This window comes from Schistocerca nitens, chromosome 4 (genome assembly GCF_023898315.1).
Source record: "Schistocerca nitens isolate TAMUIC-IGC-003100 chromosome 4, iqSchNite1.1, whole genome shotgun sequence".
NCBI lineage: Eukaryota > Metazoa > Arthropoda > Insecta > Orthoptera > Acrididae > Schistocerca > Schistocerca nitens.
Window position 1 is genome coordinate 56023477 of NC_064617.1, and position 6050 is coordinate 56029526.

At 44.9% G+C, this 6050-nt stretch overlaps 1 non-coding gene across 1 annotated transcript; it reads right to left on the reverse strand.

Annotated features, from left to right (window-relative positions):
* Positions 1-495: 495 nt before the first annotated feature.
* Positions 496-579, reverse strand: Trnas-gga (transfer RNA serine (anticodon GGA)). Its single transcript is given in 2 exon segments — positions 496-530; positions 540-579. It is a non-coding gene; the product is annotated as a tRNA-Ser (tRNA).
* Positions 580-6050: the final 5471 nt, after the last annotated feature.

The following is a 6050-nucleotide window of genomic DNA, read 5'->3' on the forward strand; positions in this document are numbered from 1 at the left end:
CGGCACTGCCGTTATATCGTAAATTTAGATCACGCGGCACGGTATTGCAGTTCATACTGTCTTTATAACATCAGTATTCTATCGCGGTGCAATTTCTGTGTTGCATCTTCATACTGTCGGTGTAAAGGTACAGATATGCACAATGTACTGCATCGGAGTCCAGCAAGTGGACCACCACGTGTGGCTACATACTGTGACAACAGCCACTCTAGACCCCCCTAGAAATGGCGCTATGGTGACTTTTTTTCTGTGTTGCATCTACATCCTGAGGGTTGGAGGGTACAGATGAGCACAATGTGCCGCATCGGAGGCCAGCAAGTGGAACACCAGGTAAGACTACGTCCTATGACAACAGCCATACTAGACTCCCAGAGAAAAACGGCCTTAGGGTTCAAATGGCTCTGAGCACTATGGGACTTAACTGCTGCGGTCATCAGTCCCCTAGAACTTAGAACTACTTAAACCTAACTAACCTAAGGACATCACACACATCCATGCCCGAGGCAGGATTCGAACCTGCGACCGCAGCGGTCGCGCGGTTCCAGACTGTAGCGCCTAGAACCGCTCGGCCACTCGGGCCGGCCCGGCCTTAGGGCTTCAGTATTTAATCGCGACGCTATTTCTCTGTTCTGAGGTACAGATAAGCACAATATACTGCATCGGAGTCCAGCAAGTGGACCAAGAGGTGAGCATACATGCTGTGACAACAGATATACTAGACTCCAGGAGAAAAGCCGCCTTGGAGACTTCAGTATTCAATCAGGACGAAATTTCTGTGTTGCATCTTCATCCTGAGGGTTTGAGGGTACCGATCAGCACCATGTGCAGCATCGGAAGCCAGCAGGTCGACCACCAGTTGAGGCTACATGCTGTGACAACAGCCTTACTAAACACCCGGAGAAAAGCCGCCCTGGAGACGTCGGTATTCAATCGCGACGCAATTTCTGTGTTGCATCTCCATCCTGATTGTGGGAAGCTACAGATCAGCACATTGTGCTGTCTCAGAGGCCAGCAAGTGGACGTCCAGGTGTGGCTACATGCTGTGACAACTGCAATACCACACTCCCGGAGAAAAGCTGCCTTCTGTGTTGCTCATTCATCCTCCAGGAGTGAAGGTACAGATCTGCAAATGTGCTCCATCGGAGGTAAGCACGTGGATCATCAGGTGAGTCTACCTGCTGCGACAAGAGCTATACTAGTCTCTTGGTGAGAAGACGGCTAGGAGACTTCAGTATTCAATCGCGACGCAATTTCTGTGTTTGGTCTGGTGATTACAGGGTTATAAATACAAAATCAAATAGGGGTAATGCAGGAGTACGTTTAATAATTAATAAAAAAATAGGAGTGCGGGTTAGCTACTACAAACAGCATAGTGAACGATTATTGTGGCCAAGACAGACACGAAGCCCATACCTACTACAGTAGTACAAGTTTATATGCCAACTAGCTCTGCAGATGATGAAGAAATAGATGAAATGTATGACGAGATAAAAGAAATTATTCAGGTAGTGAAGGGAGACGAAAATTTAATAGTCATTGGTGACTGGAACTCGTCAGTAGGAAAAGGGAGAAGGAAACATAGTAGGTGAATATGGGTTGGGGGGAAGAAATGAAAGAAGAAGCCGCCTTGTAGAATTTTGCACAGAGCATAACTTAATCATAGCTAATACTTCGTTCAAGAATCATAAAAGAAGGTTGTATACCTGGAAGAATCCTGGAGATACTAAAAGGTATCAGATAGATTATATAATGGTAAGACAGAGATTTAGGAACCAGGTTTTAAATTGTAAGACTTTTCCAGGGGCAGATGTGGATGGTTCAAATGGCTCTGAGCACTATGGGACTTAACATCTGTGGTCATCAGTCCCCTAGAACTTAGAACTACTTAAACCTAACTAACCTAAGGACATCACACACATCCATGCCCGAGGCAGGATTCGAACCTGCGACCGTAGCAGGCGCGCGGTTCCGGACTGAGCGCCTAGAACTGCTAGACCACCGCGGCCGGCGCAGATGTGGATTCTGACCGCAATCTATTGGTTATGAACTGCAGATTGAATCTGAAGAAACTGCAAAAAGGTGGGAATTTAAGGAGATTGGACCTGGATAAACTGAAAGAACCAGAGGTTGTAGAGTGTTTCAGAGAGAGCATAAGGGAACAATTGACAGGAATGGGGGAAAGAAATACAGTTGAAGAAGAATGAGGGATGAAGTAGTGAAGGCAACAGACTATCAAGTAGGTAAAAGGACGAGGGCTAGTAGAAATCCTTGGGTAACAGAAGAAATATTGAATTTAATTAATGAAAGCAGAAAATATAAAAATGCAGTAAATGAAGCAGGCAAAAAGGAATACAAACGTCTCAAAAATGAGATCGACAGGAAGTGCAAAATGGCTAAGCAGGGATGGCTAGAGGACAAATGTAAGGATGTAGAGGCTTGTCTCACTGTCTACGAGAAAATTAAAGAGACCTTTGGAGAGAAGAGAACCACTTGTATGAATATCAAGAGCTCAGATGGCAACCCAGTTCTAAGCAAAGAAGGGAAAGCAGAAAGGTGGAAGGAGTATATAGAGGGTTTATACAAGGGCGACGTACTTGAGGACAATATTATGGAAATGGAAGAGGATGTAGATGAAGACGAAATAGGAGATAAGATACTGCGTGATGACTTCGACAGAGCACTGAAAGACCTGAGTCGAAACAAGGCCCCGGGAGTAGACAACATTGCATTAGAACTACTGATGGCCTTGGCAGAGCCAGTCATGACAAAACTCTACCACATGGTGAGCAAGATGTATGAAACAGGCGAAATACCCTCAGACTTCAAGAAGAATATAATAATTCCAATCCCAAAGAAAGCAGGTGATGACAGATGTGAAAATTACCGAACTATCATTTTAATAAGCCACAGCTGCAAAATACTAACGCGAATTCTTTACAGACGAATGGAAAAACAGGTAGAAGCGGACCTCGGGGAAGAATAGTTTGGATTCCGTGGAAATGTTGGAACACGTGAGGTAATACTAACCCTACGACTTATCTTAGAAGAAAGAAAAAAAAAAGCAAGCCTACGTTTCTAGCATTTGTAGACTTAGAGAAAGCTTTTGACAATGTTAACTGGAATACTCTCTTTCAAATTCTGAAGGTGGCAGGGGTATAATACAGGGAGCGAAAGGCTATTTACAATTTGCACAGAAACCAGATGGCAGTTATAAGAGTCGAGGGGCATGAAAGGGAAGCAGTGGTTGGGAAAGGAGTGAGACAGGGTTGTAGCCTCTCGACGATGTTATTCAATCTGTATATTGAGCAAGCAGTAAAGGAAACAAAAGAAAAATTCGGAGTAGGTATTAAAATTCATGGAGAAGAAGTAAAAATTTTGAGGTTCGCCGATGACATTGTAATTCTGTCAGAGACAGCAAAGGACTTGGAAGAGCAGTTGAACGGAATGGACAGTGTCTTGAAAGGAGGATATAAGATCAACATCAACAAAAGCAAAATGAGGATAATGGAATGTAGTCAAATTAAATCGGGTGATGCTGAGGGTATTAGATTAAGAAATGAGACTCTTAAAGTAGTAAAGGAGTTTTGCTATTTGGGGAGAAAAATAACTGATGATGGTCGAAGTAGAGTGGATATAAAATGTAGACTGGCAATGGCAAGTAAAGCGTTTCTGAAGAAGAGAAATTTGTTAACATCTAGTATAGATTTAAGTGTCAGGAAGTCGTTTCTGAAAGTATTTGTATGGAGTGTAGCCATGTATGGAAGTGAAACATGGACAATAACTAGTTTGGCCAAGAAGAGAATAGAAGCTTTCGAAATGTGGTGCTACAGAAGAATGCTGAAGATAAGGTGGGTAGATCACGTAACTAATGAGGGGGTATTGAACAAGATTGGGGAGAAGAGACGTTTGTGGCACAACTTGACTAGAAGAAGGGATCGGTTGGCAGGACATGTTTTGAGGCATCAAGGGATCACAAACTTAGCACTGGAGGGCAGCGTGGAGGGTAAAAATCATAGAGGGAGACCAAGAGATGAATACACTAAGCAGATTCAGAAGGATGTAGGTTGCAGTAGGTACTGGGAGATGAAGAAGATTGCACAGGATAGAATAGCATGGAGAGCTGCATCAAACCAGTCTCAGGACTGAAGACCACAACAACAACGACATCTTCATCCTGAGGGTGTGAAGGTACAAATCAGCACAATGTTCTGCATCGGAGGCCAGCAAAAGAACCACCAGGTAATGCTACATTCTGTAACAACAGCCATACTAGACTCCCGGAGAAAAGCCACCTTGGAGAATTCAGTTGTCAACTGCGATGCAATTTCTGTGTTGCATCTTCATCCTGAGGGTGTGAAGGTACAGATCAGCACTATGTGCAGCATCGGAGGCAAGCAAGTGGAGTTCCATGTGAGGCTACGTTCTGTAACAACAGCCATTCTAGGCTCCAGGAGAAAAGCCACCTTGGAGACTTCAGTATTCAATCGCGACACAATTTTTGTATTGCAGTTTCATCCTGAGGATGTGAAGGTACAGATCGCACAATGTGCTAAATCGGATGCCAACAAGTGGACCAACAAGGTGAGGCTGCATGCTGTGACAACAGCCATACTAGACACCCGAAGAAAAGCCGCTTTGGAGACTTCAGTATTCAATCGCGACGTAATTTGTGTGTTGCACCATCATCCTGAGGGTGTGAAGGTACAGGTAAGCACAATGTGCTGTGTTGGAGGCCAGCACGTGGACCACCAGGTGAGGCTACATGTTGTTACAACAGCCATACTAGACATACGGCGAAAAAACGCCATGGAGATTTCAGTATTCAATCGCGACGCAACTTCTGTGTTGCATCTTCATCCTGAGGATGTTAAGGTACAATTAAACACAATGTGCTGCATGGGAACCCAGCAATGGATGACCAGGTGAGGCTACATTCTGTGTCAACAGCAATACTAGACTCCCTGAGAGAAGCTGCCTTCGAGACTTTAGTATTCAATCGCGACTCAATTTCTGTGTTGCATCATATTCCTGAGTGTGTGAAGGTACAGATGAGCACTTTGTGCTGCATCGGGGGCCTGCAAGCGGACCACCAGGTGAGGCTACATGTTGTGACAACAGCCATACTAGACATACGGAGAAAAAACGCCATGGAGATTTCAGTATTCAATCGCGACGCAACTTCTGTGTTGCATCTTCATCCTGAGGATGTTAAGGTACAGATCAGCACAATGTGTTGCATCGGAGGCCAGCACGTGGACCACCAAGTGAGGCTACTTGCTTTGACAACAGCCATACTAGACTCCCAGAGAAATGCCGCCTTAAAGACTTCATTATTCAATCGCGACGCAATTTCATTGTTGCAGCTTCATCGTGAGGGTGTGAAGGTACAGATAAGCGCAATGTGCTGCATCGGAGGCCAGCAAGTATATCACCAAGTGGGGCTACATGCTGTGACAACAGCTATACTAGACTCCCGGAGAAAAGCCGCCTTGGAGACGTCAGTATTCAATCGCGACGCAATTTCTGTGTTGCATCTTCATCCTGATGGTGTGAAGCTACACATATTCACAATGTGCTGCATGGGAGGGCAGCAAGTGGACCACCAGGTGAGGCTACATGCTGTGACAACAGTCATAATAGACTCCAGGAGAAAAGCTGCCTTGGAGACTTAGGTATTCAATCGCGACGCAATTTCTGTGTTGCATCTTCATCCTGAGGGTGTAAAGGTACAGATAAGCACAATGTGCTGCATCGGAGGCCAGCAAGTGTATCACCAAGTGGGGCTACATGCTGTGACAACAGCCATACTAGACTCCCTGAGAAATGCCACCTTGAAAAATTCAGTATTCAATCGCGACGCAATTTCTCTGTTGCATTGTCACGCTGAGGAAGGGGAAGGTACATTTAAGCACAATGTGCTGCATCGTAATCCACCAAGTGGACGATCAGTTGAGTCTACATGCTGTGACAACAGCCATATCAGACTCCTGGAGAAAAGCTGGCTTGGAGACTTCAGTATTCATTCGCGACGCAATTTCTCTGTTGCATTT